The sequence below is a fragment of the Neofelis nebulosa genome, chromosome 8 (genome assembly GCF_028018385.1).
Source record: "Neofelis nebulosa isolate mNeoNeb1 chromosome 8, mNeoNeb1.pri, whole genome shotgun sequence".
NCBI lineage: Eukaryota > Metazoa > Chordata > Mammalia > Carnivora > Felidae > Neofelis > Neofelis nebulosa.
The window spans coordinates 126,828,723-126,852,133 of NC_080789.1; the positions used below are offsets into that span (position 1 = coordinate 126,828,723).

The 23,411-nt window shown below is 46.7% G+C and overlaps 1 protein-coding gene across 1 annotated transcript in view; it reads left to right on the forward strand.

The window, feature by feature from the left end:
• Positions 1-23,411, forward strand: part of ST8SIA6 (ST8 alpha-N-acetyl-neuraminide alpha-2,8-sialyltransferase 6) — a 151,544-nt gene that overhangs the window by 26,412 nt on the left and 101,721 nt on the right. The gene's annotated exons all lie outside the window — the stretch shown is intronic.

The window sequence follows — 23,411 nt, forward strand, 5'->3', positions numbered from 1 at the left end:
GGGTCTGTTGTGAACATCCCCCGTGTACAGATGATAGATGGAAAGGGGAAAGAACTGAGAAACCAGTCAGGAGGCCGTCACAGCCAGAAACTAGGATGGGCCTGAGTTAAAAGCCAAGTGATGGGAGTGGACAGCAATGTGAGGAGAAGCTTGAGGAGGCTGAGTCCTCAAGTCTTTGTGATTGAGCGGCGGTGGGGGGTGAAAAGAGCCTGATCACGGATGTGTGCACTCATGGGCTGTATTAGTCTGTTATGGCTGCTGTAACAGAGTTCCACAGACTGGAGGACTTTTGCAGCAGGAATGTATTTTCTCATTCATTTTTGTGTAATTCAGTTATTGAGGCAAGAAATTGAATCACGGTGTGGGCAGGGTGGTTCCTTCTGAGGCTGTGAGGGAAGGGTCCGTTCCAGGCCTCTCTCCTTGGCTTGTAGGCGGCCATCTCTCCCTGTGTCCTCTCGTGGTCTTCTCTCTGGACATATCTGTGTCCCACTTGCCTCATTTTAACTTAATCTGCCCTTGAAAGGCTTTATCCCCAAAAAAGGTAATATTCTGAGGTATTGGGGGTTAGGATTTCAACACATGAATTTTGAGGGGTGGGGACACAATTCTGCCCACAACATGGAGACATCAACAAAACCGGGGAGCCAGTGAAGGTTGGTCGTTCTGAGGGATCATATAACGAGGTTTGCCTGTACTTCCAGTGACCTGAATTGATGTGTGGTATTTGTAAGGTGGGAGGGCGACTTTCATGGAAAAAATCCTAAGAACTAGGTTGAGGTGGCAGATGTTTACATAGTTCTGGAAATTCACATTTTCTCAAGGTGAGTGCAGTTCGTTTGGTTTCTCATAGCTGATGCCTGGAGAGACTAGCTGGGTGTCAGGGGGTTTCCGTGGGATACTTCTGGAGAGCTAGAGCGGCCATCGTCTAATGGTTGCAGTTCTGAATGGGGTGTGTGTGTGTGTGTGTGTGTGTGTGTGTGTGTATTTGCCGTAGCAAAATACCACAGACTGGGTGGTTTAAACAGTGTATTTGCCGTAGCAAAATACCACAGACTGGGTGGCTGTTTAAACCATAGACATTTATTTCTTAAAGTTCCAGATGCTGGAAGTCCAAGGTCAGGGTGTCAGCAGAGTTGGGTTCTGGTTAAGGCTATCTTCCTGGCTTGTACGTGGCTGCCTTCTTGCTCTGTGCTCACATGGCAGAGAGAGAAAGAGAGAGGGAGGTACAGACAGACGCAGAGATAGAGCTAGAGACAGAGATAGAAAAAGAGACAGAGGTAGAGAGAGACAGCTCTCTGGTGTCTTTTCTTTTTCTTAAATTTTCTTGAGTTTATTTATTTATTTTCAGAGAGAGAGTGTGTGCACAAGCAGGGGAGGGGCAGAGAGAAGAGGAGACAGAATCCCAAACAGGCTCCACACTATTAGCCCAGAGCCCGATGCAGGGCTTGAACTCACGAACCTTGAAATCATGACCCGAGCTGAGATCAGGAGTTGGATGGACACTTAACCGGCTGAGCCACCCAGGTATTCCTGGTGTCTTTTCTTACAAGGCACTAATCCCATCGGATCAGAACCCCAGGGGCATGACCTCATCTAAACCAAATTACCTCCCAAAGGCCCGTCTCCAAAGACCATCACATTGGGGGCTGGGACGTCAGCATATGAGTTTTGGGGAGACATGGGTATTCAGTCCATCGCACCGTCCTGTGACCTTGGGACATTTACCTGCCTTCTCACAGACAGCCTATGCCTGCCTCTCCAGGTGGTAGGGGATCAAATGAGATAACAGGATGCGCTCAGTTCTCATGCATTTATTCTCCCATGTTTCATCAGAGCGGGGTGTGGAGGAAATACCCAATCAGTGAGCCCCACAGTGAATCTCGTATCAGAGTGGGGCTCTCAGCAAAAGCCACCTCACGCCAGGGTGTCTGTCTGTGGTGTTGCAGAGCATTAATGGTATGTGCTCAATAGGAATTGAACTTTGTATTATAATTTAGAAACCCCTGAGTCCCGTAATTAAATTACCTAGTTTGAGAGCCACTGTGCCCTATTTTTAAGTCAATTTTTGTTGTTTTCTAAGTAGTGTATTAAATAGTTAAAAAGCCACAGACTATGATGACATATTTTCTTCTAGAAGACAATTACATCTGTGGCTTAGGCTAGTGTTAGTACCTGGCACCTTATGTAAGTGTCATTTATTAGGACTGAGAGACATAATGAAGATTAGCAATTCCTGCCTTTTTGTCCCCCCACCTCTGCGGTAATAACTTTCAAACACATTAGCTGTTTTTCTCCTGTTTTTTTTTTTTTGATATTTTTTAACAATGCACCTCCACTTCTGCTTCTTCATTTATAAAATTTAATTAATGTTAAAGTTTATTTAATTTAGTTTTATAATTGAATTTTTAAATTTAATTTTGTATTGAAGTCTGTTTATGGCAGAAATAGGTTTAGTCCCCTTATTCTGTATCCCCCTCTCCAAGAGACAAATAGATGCACACACACCTTACCCCTTCACACCTCGTTCTCCCCACTTTCCTAATATAGTTTTGTTAATTTTTTTTTTAGTTTGAGAGAGAGAGAGAGAGAGAGAACACGAGTGGGGGAGGGGGACCGAGGGAGAGAGAGGGGGAGAGAGAGAGAGAATCCCAAGCAGGCTTCATGCTCAGAGTGGAACCCAACGCGGGGCTCTATCCCATGACCCAGGGATCATGACCTGAGCCGAAATCAAGAGTTGGATGCTCAACCGGCTGAGCCACCCAGCTGCCCCTAGTTTTATTAATTTTAAATGAATTTGATGTTCAGTTTATGTTGTCATGAGCCTGTAAATATTGCTCAGAGCTGAGTTTTATACTGGATTGTGATTACATCTCCCTTTTTTCTCCTTGTGTGTTTTTTTTTCTTAAATATGTACATTTGTAAGGAGCAGTTTTAGATTCATACCAAAATTGAAAGGAAGGTACAGAGATTTTCCATAGACCCGCCTCCCCCGCCCCACCCATGCACAGCGTCCCCACTGTCAACATCCCCCACCAGCGTGGGACGTTTGTTACAATAGATGAACCTACATGGACACATTATAATCACCCAAAGTCCACAGTTTACACTGGGGTTCGCTCTTGGTGTTTTACACTCTGTGGGTTTCGACCAAGGTACGAAGACCTGGATCTGATGGGTGAAAATGGTATCTCTTTAATTAGAATCTCTTTGATTATTAATAGTTGAGTGTTAAAGCTGTATCTTAGAACTTCCATCTAACTTACACCTAAGTTAGATGATATTTTCGCTGACGGTGTTCAACAGTTATGAAAGCAAGGTTCTGTGTGTGTGTGTGTGTGTGTGTGTGTGTGTGTGTTTGCGTTTGACAGATTGATGTGGAATGTGTTGTCCTGTTGAGGAAAGGAGAGGATATTATTTTTTTCCAGATGTAGAATACCGGTTAGTTTCTTGGGTCACACGAAGCCAGAAAAGTTGGGATGTGCCCTGTCTGCCGTCTCCAGTGGGCCATTAAACAGGCTCTAAATACGATACCAATCTAGGGTTGATTGTTTGACATCTTCCTCATCACCCACAAGCTCATAATACAAAACTGTTTGTTGGCTGTATTTTTTCCTGCTAGCGTGTTTCTAGTGCAAAGGCCATAAGATGGCAACAGTAATAAGCCTTAAATACATGCAGTGTTTTGAAACTTATCTTTACACACCTTAAATCCTGACACACGGGTGGGGTAGAAACGGCACATATCCACCGTCCTGCTTAGATTGCTATATTGCCTCCGAACTGGAACCCGTGCCCTTCTCGAGTGAAACCTCAGATTCTCAAAACAGTGAGCGGAGTGGTCCTTTTAAATGTAAACTCCATCGCATCACTTTCTTCTAGCAACTTCCTGTCTAGCTCCGGAGCAAAAACCAGAGTCCTTTCAATGGCCCGTGAGTCATTATAAAATTTGGCCCCACTGCCTCTGGCTTCGTCCCTTTCAAGTCTCCTCCTTGCTCCCTGTACTCTGGCTACACAGAGCATCTTCCCACTTCTAGAACACGCCATGCTCTGGTGCCTTTTCTTGGGCTGTGTCCTCTGTCCAGACCATCGATCCCTAACCCTCACCCCCAATTATCCACCTGTTCCTTCATTTATGCCCTTTTCCAGATTGTCAGGTCATCTACTCTCTGGTTACCTTCTCCCTGCCTTATTTTTCTCTCCGCTGCTTTTTACCTTATGACCTACCCTCTGTTTCACATCAGTTATTGTTGCCTGTCCCCTCTTGCTCAGAAATACACTTCATGTGGGTAAGGAACTCTTTGGCTGTTGAACGTGCAGCCGGAATAATACCTGGCACATCGTAGCTACCACGTGAACACTTGCCAAGTCACGTCCTGTTTTACAGCTGAAGAAAATGGGGTGCCAGGAACTGAGTTGATCTGCCCCACATCACAGAGGTAGCAGGTGTAAGACTTGGGACTTGAACCAGGACGCCTTCCTGCGGGGATGTTTCTGTGACAGAAAGGGTCTCAGCACTGGCTTTCTGGATTCCTCCTCTGTGGCCCCTGCTGTCCTTCTGGTTTATGTTTATAATTTCTTCAGTGTATTTTTTCAAAAATATAAATAAATCACAATTACAGTCCCCCGCCCCCCACCCCCGCTTTAAGCTCTCATTGCTTACTAAAATGACCGGTTTCAAATCAGTGTAGCATTATTCTGGTCACACCTTGACGTGATGTGCTTAAAATACCTTTAAAACAGCACTGTGAAGAAACCCTTTTATGTAAAGGTTATAAATGTGGTTTAAAATATATGCTCTGACTTTTTTTTTTAACCTCCATCTCGGGATGGAATCTACCTGACCTCAGAACAAGGGCCACAAAGATTTCCCCTAATTATGTGGCATTCTGTCAAGTCACACGTCTTCACTGGAATGGACTCAGGAAGCTGCTTGGCCCAGAGATGCTGAGAGCCTCCAGCTTCCTCAGAGGAACGTGACAGGGTGAGGCGGGGGTGGGGATCGGGTGGTACTTCGAGTTTCCCACTCTGCTTCAGTTCGAAATGGATCTGTTCCATCAATTTGATACGTTAAGCATCGGTATTAAATCTTATTAGTAAAAAAAAAAAAAAAAAAAAAAAAAAAGGAGGGGTTCCATGGCACAAGAGTTTGAGAACCGTTTGCTTAGTCATTTTCCAGCTGAGGTCCAGAAAAGCTACTTACTCACCGAGCTTCTCTAACCCTCAGTCAAGTCTTCCCTTCACTAGCTCATAGTTTTGTAGCCTTTAGCAGAGTTTTAAAACTGAGAATCACAGGCATAATCAATCACTCGAGGTGCTCACTGAAAATGAGAATTCCTAGGCCCCACCTCAGATCTATAGCATCAGATTCCCTGGGCCTGGGTCCCAGGAATCTGCATTTCTAAAGGAGCCATGTAGGCTCCGGTATTTAATCTCAACGTACCCCTGCCTCCTGCACTCTCAGGCTGGTCCCTGGTGTCAGGCTTCAGGACCCTGCCTGCTCGTCTCTGTATCCTGGTAGACTTTCTTCCCCCCATCCCTTCGTCCTGTCCTGCTTCTCCCCTCCTTCAGTAATTTTATATCACTGGGTTGGGGGCACATGCCCACTTTCATAGGTGTGACCCATGCAACTTCATGCTTTCAAACCCAGGCAAGCTTCTGGGTCCTTCTCCTGTTTTTGTCCAGGAACCAAGAGTATCCAGGAACCCATCAAATCAGACTTCAGGGTGTCTGAGAGGACGTGTTCTTGGCAGAAGCTGTGGGTGCACTAGAGACACCAAACAGTGAGGCCAAGGTTCATTTGTTTACACTTCGAACTGCCAAGTGACGGATCCTCCCACGGTAGCATGGCCATGGGAGGGCTCTCCATTTTCAAGGGGCCACACAGAACAGTGGCCACCTACCAAGTGCCTGCCTGGGATGCTTCCACGAGTGACGCACTTGGGAGTAAATCATCTTTATTTATGTTTTAAAGTTTATGTATTTATTTTGAGAGAAAGAGAGAGTGAGCATGAGCAGGGGAGGGGCAGAGAGAGGGAGGGACAGAGGATCCAAAGCATGCCGTGTTGCAACAACAGAGAACCTGATGCGGGGCTTGAACTCATGAAGCGTGAGATCATGACCCGAGCCAAAGTCGGATGCTTAACCAACTGAGCCACCCAGGTGCCCCAAGAATAAATCATCTTTAGCTAGTTCAGTAACAGGTTTACGCTTCTCGCTTAGCAGGAGTCCTTAGGTAACAGCTCAGACTGGTGTAGCGACTCCCCAATGTCATCAGAGTCCCAGGGCTCCTCTCCATCATTCTGTGTGTGTGTGTGTGTGTGTGTGTGTGTGTGTGTGTGTGTGTGGGGTTCTTTTCCTCATGTCTGCAAATGGCAGCTGGATGGTCTGCATTGCCTAGAAGAGGGAAGGGTCCAAGGCAAAGAGCTTTTTCCTAATGAGGCGTCACCTGTACACTTGGAAACAAAACCCCTACCCAGAGATTTGTGCCTAAATCTTTTGGGCCATAATTGTCACACGCCTTGCCTGGCTGCAAAGAAGTCTAGAAAGATCAACCTTCTAGCTTTCCTGCCTGAGAAATGCAAAGGGGCTTTGTGAATGGCTTTGGGACTGTCGATCTGCTCTCTGCCACAAGGGGGAGCCCCCAGGCACATTGAGCAAGTGTTTCGTGTAACCCTGTTATAAAGAATATAGATACTTGGGGGGCGCCTGGGTGGCGCAGTCGGTTACGCATCCGACTTCAGCCAGGTCACGATCTCGCGGTCCGTGAGTTCGAGCCCCGCGTCGGGCTCTGGGCTGATGGCTCGGAGCCTGGAGCCTGTTTCCGATTCTGTGTCTCCCTCTCTCTCTGCCCCTCCCCCGTTCATGCTCTGTCTCTCTCTGTCCCAAAAAATAAATTAAAAAAACGTTGGAAAAAAAAAAAAAAAAAAAAAAGAATATAGATACTTGGAAGGAGAGGGTGCTGCAGAACAGTCCAAGATGCTAAATGAAGCCCCAGACCAGGTCCAGATCAAAGCAGAATGAGCACCCAGGAGTATGTGGAGGTATGGGTCGGTAGTGGGGTTAGTGGTGGTAATGGTTTATCTCCAAAGGGGGGGTTTATCTCCAGTGGTTTATCTCCAAACGGCTGTATAAATGTGAAGAGGTCATAAGCTCTAAGGGCAATAGATATACTTCAAAGTGTGAAATACGGATGTAGGAAGACTTTTCCGCAAATACCAGCTATAAGCGAACAACGGTGCACCTCTGTGCCTACTGCATTGTTGTGACCATGACTCCCCTGACACGACAGGCGGTGCTGGGCAGGGACAGGGGGGAGGTGGTGCAGATCTGGCCACAAAAGCCATGTGGTATGTTTATGCTCGACTCCGTTTCACTTCCCACGTTGTTGCGGACTGACTTCTGCCCCTGCTGCTCTCTGACTCTCGTTGCTGAGATTCTCAGCAACGTAGCCGACGAACACTTCTCAGTTCCCGTACTACTTGCTTCCTCCGATCGGACCCCTCCTTTCCTTTCTGAATGGTTTCCTTTTTGCCTCGCGTGATGCCAGCATTTTGGCTGTTCCTGTCATCCACCGTCGCCTTCCCGTCCTTCATTGTTGCCTCTCTGGCCCCTTTCCTAGCGTTCAGAGGCGTCTCACTCTCTGTCTTCTGTGCCCTCACATTTGCTGTTTCTTTCACTCCCTTGTCTCTACCTGTGTCATTCCTTAGCTCTTCCCTGGAAACCTAGCTCAGCTGCCTCTCCCCTTGGGGACCATCCCAGCTGCCTCTCCTCCTGATTCTAACTCCCTCCCTCTGTGTTTCTCTGGAATAGCTCATTATCACACTCCGGTAAATGGACTCTGTATTTGCCCATCCCCTGGGGAGACAGAGAGCTATGCGTGAGGGGGCTCTGCCTGTCATTTTTGTGTCTCCGGCATTTACTTCAATGTTGTATCACAAATGAGAATAAGTATTTGCCGAATGAATGAATGAAAGTATTAGGGTGTCTAATGCTGTCTGGACTCCAGAGAGAAAACAGTCATCATGACTGCGAATGGGGTGGGGGGAGCACAGAGCGGGGAGGGAGGGATGCGGATTTTGGAAGCTCACACTCAGTTACAAGGAGCCCGGCCCAGCTTGACACGTTCACGTACTGCTTCTCCGTCAGCGCAGCAGCCTCTGGAATACCTGGTCGAGTATTTGTGTTGAAAGAAATGGGCATTCAGAGGGGGTTGGTCGTTCAGCTAGCAAGGGACGAAAACTTAGAGGGATAATGCTGAAAGTTAACAGAGCTTAAAATCGAGTCAAAGCGATGCCTCGAAACGCTCTGACAATAAACACAATGATCTTGGTTCTTGTCTTCGTACAAGGAGACGGCTGTGTCTCAGGCAGAGAGAAAAGCCTTCCTGCTGACTCCATTTGTCTTCGGGTCCGCCTCTCCTTTCGGCTGACCTCCTAGAAGATGTCTGACTTTGCCTCCGCAGGGACAGGGAGCAGGAAGATACACACGCAGACTGGCAGCCTCGCTCTCGATTTGTATGCGGAATTGTGAAATAGACCCTTCAGAGCCTTCTTTTCCTGCCGGGAGCACCCAGGGCTCCTTGGATCGCCCACCACCTCTAGGGCATTACTGTTTCCCCCTCGCTTTTCAGGTCGTGCATTGGAGCACCTCCCCTAATGCTGATGTCTCACTGCTTCTTCGAGCATTTTATACCCCGTGTTTCCCACCACCAAACTGCCTTTTCCGTATCATACCCGTGTGGTTCTGTGCTGAGCCATCCGGATTGGCAAACAGGATCGTGTGTGTTAATGTCCACCGAGGTGTTCCTGTAGGATTCAGGTCAGTATTGGGGTGCTCACCAGGTGTATTTCAGGTCATTGGAAGTCCCTTCAAGACCTCATACCTCACTAGCAAGGAATGCATCTGAAATGGCAGGATTTCAACTGGATCTCCCGGGACACATAGGCCCTCGCGGGAGCCTCTTACACCTGTCAGACCGCGTTCTGAATGTGCTCTTGTAGAATGCACATTACCTATCACACAGAAGGCACTCAATACGCATTTGGAAGATGACAGTTGTATGAATGATGAGCCAGGTCCTTTCAATAATGGCCGGGGAAGCTAGAGCTTCTGAGGGAAAGCTCCTTTGGGGGCTGAATGCCAAGGTTCAGTAGAGATTTCGGGGAGGAAAGACTTCCTTGTGCTTTGTATCGATATGCTGTCTCACATCTCAGCAAGAGCACTGTGATGGGCTTTCCTACGTCACCTGATGGTGAGATTTCAGGCTTTTCCTCTCCTTTCTTTTCAAGCAGTAATGGATCTGGGGATAGCATCTTGAGCACTTGAATTCAGAGGCCAAAGTTAAAGGGCTAGTCAGGTGGTCCTCTTTTTATGCGCAAGCAGGACCTTCCGTGAGATCAGGACACTGGGGCTGTTTCCGAAGGCAAAACCAGACTCCTGTCGGACTAGAGGAATAAAGGCAAGCGTTGGGGCGCCTGGGTGGCTCAGTCGGTTAAGCATTCGACTTCAGCTCAGGTCACGATCTCGCGGTCCGTGAGTTTGAGCCCCGCGTCGGGCTCTGGGCCGAGGGCTCAGAGCCTGGAGCCTGCTTCCGATTCTGTGTCTCCCTCTCTCTCTGGCCCTCCCCTGTTCATGCTCTGTCTCTCTCTGTCTCAAAATAAATAAATAAGTAAGCAAGTAAGTAAGTAAGTAAAGCAAGCGCAAGACATTTCCTTCTCAACAGAGAAGTGCCCAGTTGTCTCCCGGGGAAGAGTGACCCTGACTCCAGTTCTCAGTACCATCTCTTTAGGAAGCCCCTGGTCACCCCGTCATGGAAAAAATGTCCAGGACTTTGTGTGAATACAGGTTTAGCTGCCATCCTTACTGTCCTCACTTGCTTTTACCCGGACGTGATCTATATAAAGGAAATCTCGTTGTCTCCTCGAATTATAATGCTGCAAAGATAAAGCTGCTGATTTGTCTTCTTTTGTTTAACCTCATGCTTCGATGGTCCATCTCTCTGTTGAGGAGACCTGCTGTAATGTCATTTTGACTCTGTCACATCCTTATCATGAATGCCGGGTCTCCACAGCTCCGTGTTTGAAGACCTTTGGTGGCAGAGCCCTGGCTTCGGGCCAGCTGTGGTCCCTGGACCACCAGCATCAGCACCACCAGGGAACTTGTTAGAAACGCGGGCTCTCAGGCCTCCCACCAGCCCGCTTGAGGAGAGACTCTGGAGTTGAGCCCCACGCCTTCCAGGCGATCTTGATACGTGCTAGAGTCTGAGAAGCCCCAGCCAAGAAGAAGTCGTTCCTGATTGCTCGTGGGTAGAGGAATGAATTAGCGACTCTATCAGACCATCAACGTTTTTCTTTTTTCCCTTTACCAATCCTCGTTTCTTCCCTAGAGCTTTATTGGTGCCAAAAGATGTGAGGATTAGTGAATTTCGCAGAACAACTTGGGAGCTACCAGGATTTTGGCCAAATGGACCACTGCTCTTTCCCACTGCTCCAGGGGCCTCTGCCCGTACCCCCTCACAGCTGTCCTGCCAGCAGACCCACCTGCCGGCTCTGCATCTCTGCCTCAGGGCTCGCTCTGGCTGGCGGAGGAGCCTCCGCGTGTCTGGTGTGGGAGGTGAATGCCCCAGGGGCAGCCCTCAACTGTACCTGGCAAAGTTAGCTCTTTCAGCACACCGGGTTGGTATTTCTACTCTGGCCCCCAGAACTCTCGAGAGGGTCTTAGGACAGATACCCAGCAGCTCTGAGTAGTAACCTGCTAAGGCACTTTTCATTAGCTATATTTCCTTCTGTATCTGTTTCAATTTTCTCCTATTCGTCCCCACTGGTGAGGAAGAGACTCCTGCCATAGGGTGATGGAGATGGCCAGACCCATGACAGGGACACGGACAATCAGGACCAACCTTAGTTTGTGAGTTACACGGACTCGCAGCCTTGGAAGAGGACACTGCCTGCCGCGTGGAACTGTACGGAGATCGCACTCGGGAGCAGGACCGCGGGACCAGGGAAGGCTTTGTAGGAACAAGAGGGCGGGGTGTCCATTGGTTCTTGCAGGACGATGTGATCTGTTGGGAGTGATTCTGTGGGCGGGTGGGGGACTGAAGCCCACTACTAAGGGATAGACAGAGGCTGTGCCTGGTCCTGTGACAAGTCAGGGGGCCTGGTCTATGGGAGCAGAGTGGAGAGAAGAGCTTGTGGTTAGGCCATTCAGGGCCCTCCTAGTTTTCCCCAGAAGTCAGTGATGCCCCTTTGGAGTGGTGGTGTTAGGGCTGCTGTAAGATGGCCAACAGGACTGATAGGGAAATTCCAGTCCCCAGCCAAAGACTCCCTTTCCAGGTTCTTCTTCCTGCCCTGCTTGCCTCGTGTGCCAAATTACTACTAATGCGAAATGTGGAAGTAACAGACTATAAATCGTTCCCTCTGCTTATGCTAGGGGCTCAGATCTCTGGAGAGTGATCTCCTCTGAGCCTGCTGGTGTGAAACAAACCTCCTGCCTTCCAAGATCTCCGAGTACCTCTTGGCTCTTCTACAGGGTGGTTCAGACCGGGTTCTGTAACAGTGGCGGGGGTCTGGAGCTGATGGCCAAGGAAGAGTTCTTCAGATGTCTGTGGTACAAAAAGGTGATTTTATTAAACCCAGGGACAGGACCCATGTTGCAGAAAGAGCTGCGCTGGGGCTGTGAGGAGTGACTGATAACACACCTGAGAGTTGGCCGGGGGGTGGGGGGGGGTGGGTAAGGAAAAAGGGTGGTTTCGTATGTTAAAGAGGACTCGTAAGATACCCAGCGCCTTGCCTTATTGAGCTAGTTAATTTTCCCTGTAGCAAAGTATTAACATTCAGACGGTAGGGGGTTCCTGAAGGAATGTTATACTCTGTTTTTGCCTCAAGTGTATGTCAACGGGGCTGCAGGCTATCAAGAAATGTAACGTTATTTACATTTTCTTCTTGCCTGTGTTCCCCACGTCACTGTGGAGGGGAGGGTGATGTTAGGGCTCCAGGAAACTGAGTCTGTGGGTTTCTGGAAGTTAGGCTGTTGATAAGATTGCCTTTTTCTTGCAGTTTCCTAAGATATTTGTAAACCCATGGAGACTCCCGTCCTTCACGACGGTGATCTCTATCAGTTAACCATTGATGTGCTTTCCTGTCCTCTGCTCTTGGGCGGCCAGGAGTGCCGAGGAAGGTCACACATATCTCACCTGGGGGCAGGGGTGTCGTTAGGTTGTGCTTTGCCCTCAGCTTGCCTTGGGACCCCTCATCATCAAGACCCACATAATACAGGGCCTTAATGTGGGGCCTGATGCCACAGCATCTCACTCCCTTCCCATCTTGCCTGAAGCCCTCTTTCAAGCATGCTTTTCACATTCAAATTTTTGTCTCCTGGTCCGCTTCTAGGGGAACCCGGACTAAGAACTAAGAACACCAATCAACCGCATGTAGTCACGCAAGCCGGTCCTGCCGGCAAAGTGTTTCTGTGCAGGAAACTCAGTAACTTCCGTGGTTTCCGAAAGTCATTCTGTTTTCATTCCTAGGTTGTTACTCTAGTTTTGAATCTCAAATAGCTGGTGGCAGGGTGAGGGAGCTCTTTAGATCCCTACACTGGTGATGTTATATATTCTTTCTTTCTAAAAAGAAAAACTGAAAAACGAAATCCATGTTTGATGGGTACAAAGCTATAAGTAAAAAAAAAAAAATGGAGATGTTGAAATAATGATGACTGAATGGAATGAGAGGGAATTAAGATGTGTCAAAGTGGCTCTCAAAATGTATCATGAAAATGCAATTTTTCCTCTTCTGTAATTGACAATAAGGTTAAAATCCATTAATAAGTCCATTAATAGATGACAGGCTTCATACACACGCACCATTGGGGGGGTTGCAGTCAGGGCTGCAATATGGTGTCTGTCACAGTGACAGTTAGGAAGAAGCAGAACTTGGGAATAATGCTGTCAAAGTCACTAAAGGTAAGATAGCAGTATACAGTGTGATGTGGGGGGTGATGGAGGGAATGTCACTCCAAAGCCAGAAGCTAGAAAGTGTGAGAACCACCAGAGCTGGACAAAAGAATCCAATGCGAGGGACGCCTGGGTGTCTGTCAGTTAAGTGTCCAGCTTCAGCTCAGGTCATGACCCCACGGTTTGTGAGTTCGAGCCCCGCGTCGGGCTCTGTGCTGACAGCTCAGAGCCTGGAGCCTGCTTCGAGTTCTGCGTCTCCCTCTCTCTCTGGCCCTCCTTCAGCTCACACTCTGACTCTCTCTCAGAAATAAACATAAAGAAAAAGAATCCAATGGGAAGATGTTATATCTCTGTTCTTGATGTTGGATGATTTCTTAATAACTGGAGCATGTTGCTAGTTAATTAATACCTATGATTATAACACTCCATTAATATCTATGATTCCTGCTTATCTATAAAGGGCTTGGTGTAGAATACATAGTACTTTTCCGAAGACGATTTCGGACAAAGATGTAAAATTTCCCTTAAGATTATTGCTTGTGTATTCTGGGACCTATCACAGGTACCTAAATGCACTTTAACAAGTAGTCTGTTTTCGTGTACACAGAACAAAAGGGGTAGGAGGAATGTGTCCTTTTCCTGTAAGTGTCACATTGTTCTAGGGATGCTGTCTGCTATTGTATTCTCATCAGACTTGGAGCAGAAGAGAGAGTCAGTGTCTAGAGATATGCAAGTGACAACCAAAACGAGGCTGGAAAATGGAGAAAATCGCTGATGTGTCAAGAATGTCATTTATTCATTTAAAATGTAGGGGCGCCTGGGTGGCGCAGTCGGTTAAGCGTCCGACTTCAACCAGGTCACGATCTCGCGGTCCGTGAGTTCGAGCCCCGCGTCAGGCTCTGGGTTGATGGCTCAGAGCCTGGAGCCTGTTTCCGATTCTGTGTCTCCCTCTCTCTCTGCCCCTTCCCCGTTCGTGCTCTGTCTCTCTCTGTCCCAAAAATAAATAAAAAACGTTGAAAAAAAAAAAATAAAATGTATACTTGGAGCACCTGTAACGTATCATACACAGCACTAGGCATTCAGGGTTCCCATCGTGGGGTCTGGCAGTCCAGGTGGCGCAGGGAGACATTAACCACAGAACCCAACAACATCAAGTTAAATGAAGGAAAAGAAATACGGTGCTGTGAAAACATAGAGCAAGGGGACCCACTTTGGAAGATTTGAAAACGTTTTCCCTGGGGAGATGATTATTAGGATTTGGAAAACAGGAACGAGAGGTTGTAAATTCAGTACATTTCGCAAGCTTCCGCTTACTTGTTTGGATACAGAGGGAATTTTAGGATGGCAGTTGCTTCTGGTGCAGTTTCAATATTTCTATCTAATTGCTTGCTAATTTGGCTGCATAATATATCAGGCACATATTTTTTGTTGTTGTTACCAAACACTCTCTGAGTGTCTTGTTGGCTCTGGTACTGCCAGATGAATGGCAACCGTATTCTATTAAGAATTGCTTCCGTGCGTATTTATTTCCTGTTGTGTTGAAAGGGATCGTCATCATTTTCCAGTGGGCTGGATTCAGAGTGAAATTAACACTGTCCATCATCCTGTCCGGTCCATATTGTTAAACAGTTTCTAATATTTTCTCTTGTTCCTCTCTCTGGGTCTTAGCATGCTTTGTGTTGTCCATTTAATTTTTTTTTTTTTTAATTTTAGCCAAATTCAGTGAACTTTATATGATGTTGAATCCACAAAGCCCACACATTTTCAGATGATTTTTAAGTACCACTGACTGCAAAGACACAGATACAGCACTGCTGTTAGAGTAAGAGAAGATAAATCGTTGCCCCTGAGAGTCAGTAAAATAGTTTTTTTACAGTCCATTTCACTAAGTGTTTAGAATGTGTATGACCTGATTAATCAATGTGTCGAGAGCCGTAACGACATCAATGTATTTTCACTTGAGCCCGGGGATGGCGGTAAGGCAGGAACAGAATTATTGACGGCTGTGTTTGCCATGGAGTAGTACATTATCTGCTGTTAATGGTGAAAGCAGCTGTTGGCTACCATTTGGTAAAGAGGAGGTCAGTATTGTAGGAAGACAAAAAGTGGTATCTAAATTTTGTTTTTCTGATCTTCCATAATTGCTTCGGACTGGCTAAATTGAGGCCGTTAAAAAGAAAAAAAGTCCTCTTAATTACTATTGTGGGGAGTTGCTTTAGGCAAAATGATAACCCAGAGCATAAACTGAAGGTTAAAAATGGTAATTCGGGGCCCCTGGGTGGCTCAGTCGGTTAAGCGTCCGACTTCAGCTCAGGCATGATCTCGCGGTTTGTGAGTTCAAGCCCCGCGTCGGGCTCTGGGCTGACAGCTCAGAGCCTGGAGCCTGCTTCAGATTCTGTGACTCCCTCTCTCTCTGCCTCCTGCCCCCGCCCCTCTCATGCTCTCTCTCTCTCTCTCTCTCTGTCTCTCAAAAATGAATAAGTGTTAAAAAAAATTAAAAAATGATAATTCACAAAAGTTTTAGAATAGTTGACCATTTCAAATGTAAGCTTTCTTCCAAGGTATTTTTTTTTTTAATACTTTGAGGGTTATACCTGTGGAAAATGTCCCAGAAAGGAAATAAAATTCAGTTTATAATGTGTTCTAACTTTGTATTCATCTTTTTACTTCTTGGATCTTGCTCATTCAGGGCTAGTTAATTGGACAGTTTATATACCTGATATTTTAGCATACTAGTGACAAGTACAGATGAATTAAAGTACATACTATGTAATTTCTACTGTATTAGGGATTGTTAGACATTGGATGCCCTGAAAAGTAGATTCTGGGACGGAGATTTGTGTGCAGGGAAGTGCTCTCAGGAACCATGCTGCTGAAGGAATGAGGGAAGCAGAATTGAGACATGGGAGGATTTGGACCCTGATGCACTTGCCATGGAGGCCTTGGCTGCAGATTGGGAAACTGGCTTCTCTGAATTGAGGTAAAGGGAAGGGCACTGACTGGTTGTAGGAGGCATCTGCCTTCCAGGGCACGTGACCTTGGAGGAGGCAGATCCTTCCCGAGTATTGTTCCTGGGGAAGGATCCAGGTGGGCCCTCAGCAGACAGCAGTCCCAGCAGCGGGAAGGGTGGACGCCATGGTCCCGATGGAAGGGTTGTGTCGCATTCCATAGCGTCCTCTACACACGTGAGCACTCATTTCACAGCACTTGAATATGGAAGCTCTTAAATTGGCTCCGAGAGGTATTTGTCCGTGCGTGTTCTCGGGATGACCCTCAGAGAGAGTTCTGCGGGATGATCAGAAGTGGCACCAATATTCACATGACTTCACCATCGTAGAAAAATGTGCTCTGTTCTCCAAAGCATTTCAGTCTTCTCAGTCATTGAGGTAACAATTAAAACTGTCTATATCATAGTTAGCATCTCACAGTCTCATTCCTCTGTTTTAGAAAACAGGTGTGCAGGGGCGCCTGGGTGGCTCAGTCGGTTAAGCGTCCGACTTCAGCTCAGGTCACGATCTTGCGGTCCGTGAGTTCGAGCCCCGCGTCGGGCTCTGGGCTGATGGCTCTCGGCTGATGGCTCGGAGCCTGGAGCCTGCTTCCGATTCTGTGTCTCCCTCTCTCTCTGCCCCTCCCCCATTCATGCTCTGTCTCTCTCTGTCTCAAAAATAAATAAAAACATTTAAAAAAAATTAAAAAAAAAGAAAACAGGTGTGTAGTTTAAGGGTTGCCATGTGGGAAGGCCACTCATTCTGATGACTGAAATGCAAATGAAAATTTTGGGAGGTGCACTTAGACTGTGGATAACTGCATGACCTCAGATGCCGGAAAAGGTGGATGGAAGGATGAAGTAAGGGCATTCCGCAAAGGTGCGCTGCGGGTAGGTCGCGAGAAGGCTGGAGTACGGTGACCTCTGATGACCTCTGGTGTGTTTCCATAGCCATGTGTTCAGCAAGAATGAGAAAAGGGTATGTTCTGTGTTTGAGGCCGATTGGATCCTGTTCCCTGAAGGTGGGGAAATCAGAACTCCATTCCACTCTCATTTCCAGCTTCTTTCAAGGACAATGATCTTCCAGTAGGAAACCTCTCACAGGAAAGAAGAATGGAAACCCAAGACAGGTGAAGAGCTGGTCAGAGATCATCTTGTCACTTTAAATAATTCCCTTCTCCAGATGTAGACAGATTATCTGCCAGGAACTTAGTGTTCTTTACACATGGAATTGGATGCCCACTCCTGGTAATGGTTTAGGAATCACAGAGGAGAGATGATAGAAAACGAAAAATGGAACCGATGCTGTTTCGATATTTGGAGGGGGGATAAAGATATATTTTGGAAAGCATGAGTTGGAGAGCTTGACTTAAATTATGGTGAGCATTTAGAAAGGAAGTAACAGAAGGAGGCCACATTGTTGATTAGGAACAAGGCCCGTGCACTGAACCTCATTTCTTACTTTGGAAGGACGGAGGTGGCCTAGGCATAGAAACCTGGGCCCTGAAGGCAAGAGACCTGGCTTCCTCATTTTGCCACTGTTAACTGAATGACTGTGCTCATGTCACACGATTTCAGAACTTTATTTTCTTCCCTTTGGAAATCATGGGCCTGTGTAGTTCAGCTCCAAGCTGGTATTTGAGGAAGCACGATTCAACATGCAAAAAAAAAAAAAAAAAAAAAAAATGCATTCTTATTTTCCTTCCTCTTAAAATACATAAAAACGGATTCAATTCAGAATCCTCAGCTCTGCTCTTCGTATCCTATTGACTCTTCTCAGTTTTTTTGTCTCTCACTCCTTCCAGAGAGTCAGATTTGACAAGTGGAGAAAGAACTCTCTCGCTTACGTCTAGACCACATGCATTTCCCCCTCCTTCCCATTGCTTCCTCCCCCCCATCTCTTCACTCAGACCTCTATTCTTTATTATTTTTGACTGACAGCCGATTTCTCCCAAGTTTTTCCCTTCCTAAGCCTTTCACGTTCTATCTTCCTCTATTAATTCTCTGTCAGCTCTCTGACTCTGATGTACAAAGAGCCCAGGACCGGTCTGGCTGAGACAGCTCTCCTTAGGAGATAGATGGGGTGGGGACAAATGGAGGATTGGGGAAGGCAATTACGGGTTTCCTTTGGCGTCCTGGAGGAGAGAGAGAGAGTGCGTGCGACCAATTTCATTCTTTCAGTGAGTTTTCATCGTGTGCCAGCTGTGGGCTTGGTGCTGATGACAGAGCAGGGAACGTAGCATGGCAGACCGAAACTCTCCCCTCTTGGAGTTCACTGTGATAAGCGGTATGAAGGAAATAGAAAGTCAGTGCTGGGGACGGGTGAGGGTCTGCTTTAGACAGGGCGTCAGAAAAATCACTTTGAGGGGCTGACGTTTGAGTTAAGACCTGCATGACGGGCCAGAGTGTTCAAGGCAGAGGGAGCAGTGGGTACATAGACCCTGACCTTGACATGTTTGAGAAGCAGAAAGAATGGGGCTGGGGAGGTGAGGGAGACGGGGCAGAGGAGGAAGAGAGGTCTAGTCAGTTAGATAATGTAGGACGCGAGCCTTGGTGATGATTTTGAGTTTTGTTCCAACGATCAGTGAAATCTCGGAGGGGTTTTGCGTAAGGGAAAGACGAAATATCTGATGTAAGTTTTTAACAGGTTCTTCTGGTAGCTGCATAGAGAATGGATGGCGGTGGGGCGGGAATGGAAGCGGAAAGACTAGTTAGGAGGCTGTGTGCGGTTCAGGGGAGAGATGAGGTGCCTTGGGCTAGAGATACAGAGAGGGAGATGCATTTGAGGCTGAATTGCCAAAGACTGGAAGTAGGAGATAAGGGAAGGGGAGAAGTCAAGGGTGATAAAAGTTTTTGTGTGAGCAGTTCATTGCCATCTATTGAGATGGGGAAGTCTGGAAAGGGAGAAGAAAGTCAAGGGTTATGTTTTGGATATGCCTCATTGCACAAGAACATTAGACATCCAAGAGGAGCTGTCACACATTTGGACCGTATAAATGAGTCTGGAGCTCAGCCGGGAGGTCAGAGCTGCACGTATAAATTTGTGTGTCACCGTCAGAGAGGCAGGGAAAGCCGGGAAACAGGGTTGAAATCACATCGGGTTAGAAGTAGCTGGGCAAGAGATGATGATGCCAAATGATACAGGAGCGAGTTCTCGGGCGCTCCAAGATTTAGAGGTTCGAAAGAGGAGGAGAAGCAGAGCAGAAAGACCCAGGAGAGTGTGATAGCATGGCTCCAGCAAGAAGAGAATTTTGGGGGAAGAGAGTGGTCAACTGAACAATTGAGTGAAATAAGAAGTTGTTTCCATTAACTTTTGGAGCATGTTGGGATGTTGTGGAGCTTTTGAGGCAAGCAGTTTTAGCCAGATTTGAGTGGTTTTGATGAGTGAAAAAATCATTGAGGAGAGGCAAGCAGTGATGTAGACAGTGCTTGGGGGAACTGTTTGAAGGGGGGCAGAGAAGGCAGCTAGGAGATGGAGAGGGATTGTGAGTCCGGGAGGAGCATGTCAGAACGCTTGCAAGAACGACCCAAGGGAGAGAGGGGCAGACACTGGTTGTGCACAGGAAAGGGGAGGTGAGTGGGTCGGTGATGTTCGTTTCCTTTTTTGTTTTTGTTTATTTATTTACTTAGAGCACGAGAGGGGCAGAGAGAGAGAGAGAATCCCAAGCAGGCTCCGCACTGTCAGCACAGAGCTGGACGCGGGGCTCAAACTCACAAACTGTGAGATCGTGACCCGAGCCAAAATCAAGATTAAGTTGGACACTTAAATGACCACCCAGGCGCCCCATCAATGATATTCTTACACAGGTGGTAAGGGCTGGGGATCCAGAGCAAGAGAGGGGGGCTGTTGGCTCTTGATAGGGGCAGAGACATTCTTCTGATGTAATTCATGGTAAGCAAAGAAGATGGTCTCTGATAGGGACTGATTTGTATCTTCACCAGAATTGACATGCTAAAGCCCTCATGCCCAACGTGCAAATATTTAGAGTGGCAGTTAAGGTTGAATGAGGAAGTAAGGGCATTGCTCTAATCCAATAGGACTGGTGTCCTTAGAAAAAGAGGAAGAGATACCAGAGAACTCTCTCTGCATGTGTGTGCACACAGAGAAAAGGTCCTGTGAGGACACAGTGAGAAGGTGACCATCTGTAGGCCAGGAAGAGAGGTCTCGCCAGAAACCGAGCCTGATGCTTTGATCTTGGACGTTTAGCTTCTAGAACTGTGAGAAAATGAATGCCTGTAGGTGTAGCCACCCAGTCTATTTTGTGATGGCGGGCCAAGCAGACAGAGAGGCACAGAAGCCGAGAGGTTTTAGATCTAGTAGAAGGTGTTTGAAAGCAGGGCCCTCTGTGGGCTTCTTTTTCCTCACTGAAGTATGAGGTGAGGCCATCAGCTGAGGTGAAAGGAGAGGTGGGGGCTAGGGAGGTTGGAGCAGAGAAGAAATGAACTAATGATTTTAAAAAAGATTGAAATTTATTAGGGAAATAGGACTGCCAGAAATCAATTTGAAGTTTGTAGAGCCAAATTTGAAGTGCACTCATTCACTGGAATTGTGTGCTTTTTTTCTCCAGCAGGATTTGGCTGGTTGGGGGCAGGCCCAGATGGCAGAGAGTTGGGTATATTCAGGGCTCTGAATTTTCCAGGCGAGGCCAACGGAGAGAGAGAGGCAAGGGAATTCAGAATGCTTTCGGGGACATGAGTTGGGCAGGGAGAGAAATGAAGGCAGGTGTGTGTATTGCAGGGAAGTCTCCATACAATTAAAGAACGATTGCAGGGAGAATACTGGCGTAAGTGAGTAGAACGTATTAAAATTAGCAGCAATAAATTCTATTTGGTATATGAGACTGGTGATAGAAATACTCACTTCACAGGATTATTCTGAATATCGGGTGAAAATACTTGCTACACGGTAAGTGGAGGTATCAGGCTGGTAAACTAAAGTAATACAATGGATATAATATATCTCGATTTCCTGAAGGCCCTCCATTCTAGCTCTCACACCCATGAGCAAAATCATAATATGTAAATGATAGCACGTAAAATAGGTTTCATGAATGGATGAATCGTTGCATCCAAAATTATCGGTTCTCCTTAGTTTTAGCTGTGTGGCCAACCCCCTCGGCAAAATGGCCCATTTCAAACAACGCTGTAAGTGAGAAGTGTCAGAGTGGGGCATTGGGCAAGTAAGGCTCCTGGTGTTTTCCAGGTGCTGCAGCAGTGACTAGATGAAAAGATGTCAAAGAACCATAATTTTTTTTCACAAATCTCAAGCAAAAAGTTAGAGGGACTCTGAAGAAATACATGCAGTCTGTACTTCCTGTGTTCAGAATCGCTCAGGCAGAAGCAGAATGTGATAAGACTTGTAAATCCCAAATTACATTCAATTGTGTCTAATAAAGAGATTTTAAAACTTGAGAAAATATATGTTATTACTGGGAAAGAAATACAGGAGTTGAGAAAAAAAGATAATAAGCAGCTGAATTAGATGGAATCGTTCATTGCCTAAGGAAAAACCCATGGCTGTAATAAAAGTAATTATTCTGAATATTGTATCTCTTGAATTAAAAAAAATGCATTCAGTGGATAGAATAAATAGAACAGATTCCATTTTTGATAGAATTGAAAAAAGAGGTGTGTTAGATAACGAAAACGCTAGTACTGCGTGTGCCTTTATCTGAACTTCTCCTTGATTCTGTGGCGTTAATATGCACTTACGTGGATTACAGACCCATTCCCGTAAAGTTCTTGTAGGCAAAGTACCTAAAAGGCCTGTGTTTGGGGAACATGCAGTTTCAAACTGATACAGCCATTTTGATGTAGCAGTGGATGGAGCCCCTAGGCTCACATTAGGGATTCATAGCACATCGGTCCCCACTCAGGGTCATCCCTGTGCGTGGCCTCGTCAGGCCTATTGCTTGACACTTAACGGGCGAACGGGGGCTCCCATGGGCCTGAGCTCCTCTCTGTCCAACATTTGGGGCTGCTCCAGAGTCTCAGTTCCCACTTTAGCACCCTTGATTGGATTACTAATTTCTCTGAGCCCGTCAAGAGGGGCTGGGGCTGGCTTGGCCACTGGTGGATGGGTGGGATGGTGTGAGGCTCCGGGAGGCTAGAGCTGGGGGTTGGGTGAGGGCAGCTATTGTCCAGGGCAACAGGAGCCAGATGTCAGTGATGTGAGGGTAGTCGCAGTGATTGCTGGCCATGGCCGAGAGGGATCCCTAAGGTGAAAACCGGGAAAGGCAAATCTGTCCCTTGGGAGTGGGGTCGGAAGTTGAGACTTGGGTTGAGGGACTTGGGTTGTGGGGACTAGGGAGGCCAGAGGGGCCAGAGCACTGCCAGAGGCTCGAAGCGATGGCAGTACTCAGCCTAGACCACAGTGGGGGCTCTCCTTGCAAATGGGGTTGGACTTAGGGACAGAAGAAGACATCTTTAAAAGCATTTTTTTTAATGCAAATTCGTTCACTGTGAAGTGCAATACATTAAAAACTCATTAGAACTCATTGCCATGTATGATCCTGTTCACAGAGGCTAGTTTTTTGGATGAGTAGGAAATGGGAGTAGGAACTAGTTAACAAGCAAGAGGAGATAGCCTCCAGAGGGAAGGCACTTTAAAGGAGAACCTGAGCCCAGGGAAAGAGGTCCTCTCAGAAATGGCCTGAAATGGTCCTTTCAGAGTCTGGCAGGCAGCGCCCATGAGGTCTTCCAGGCTCAGACGCAAGACAGCAAAGCGAAAAGTAAACATCCAACCCCCCTCCCTGCAAATCCATACCCAGACGCAGGAGCTCTGATTGAAGCAGGTTCAGATTATTCCAGATTTTAAGTGAAATAACAGCAGCACATTTTATCAGATAGGAAATTGCGAATGGCAGAAAGGAGATTGGTAGATTTTAATGTAATTGGGAGTTGAGGTTTGTTGAGTAGGGTTATTGCTCTGGAGGTGCACGGAATGAGACGTGACGCGATTGAGTGCACTGCGTAGAACCCGGCACCACATTCCAGTAATTGTGTTTCGTCTTTTCAGGCATGATTACGTAGTGTTGTTTGCTTGTCGGATTTCATCTGTAATTCTATCGCTCCATTTTGACATGGATAGGTCTCTTGGGATACTCTCCTAACGCTTCCTAATTACGGTTTACCTAAGCTCAGGAAATTCAGTTAGCCAATTCTCTTCCACTTTCATTCAATATTAATAAGAACGCTTGGACAGCATCATTTTAAACACAGTAAAATCTCAAATAAAATGAAGAGATACTAGGTTCTTCTGGGTACTTAAATCTTACAATTAGCTGGGGGGTTAATCAGAAAATCCTTTTGGTTCTAGTTCTTGCTGTTAATTTTTTTTTCTAGAATTTTCTCTTTTCAGTCTGAATGGCTCCAGACTCCTTTTTTTTTTTTTTTTCCCCTCCATGAGTTATAGTCTTCTGGTATCTCAGTTTTAGTTGCCATTTGCTCATTCACCCATTTGTTCAGATTTATTAGAGG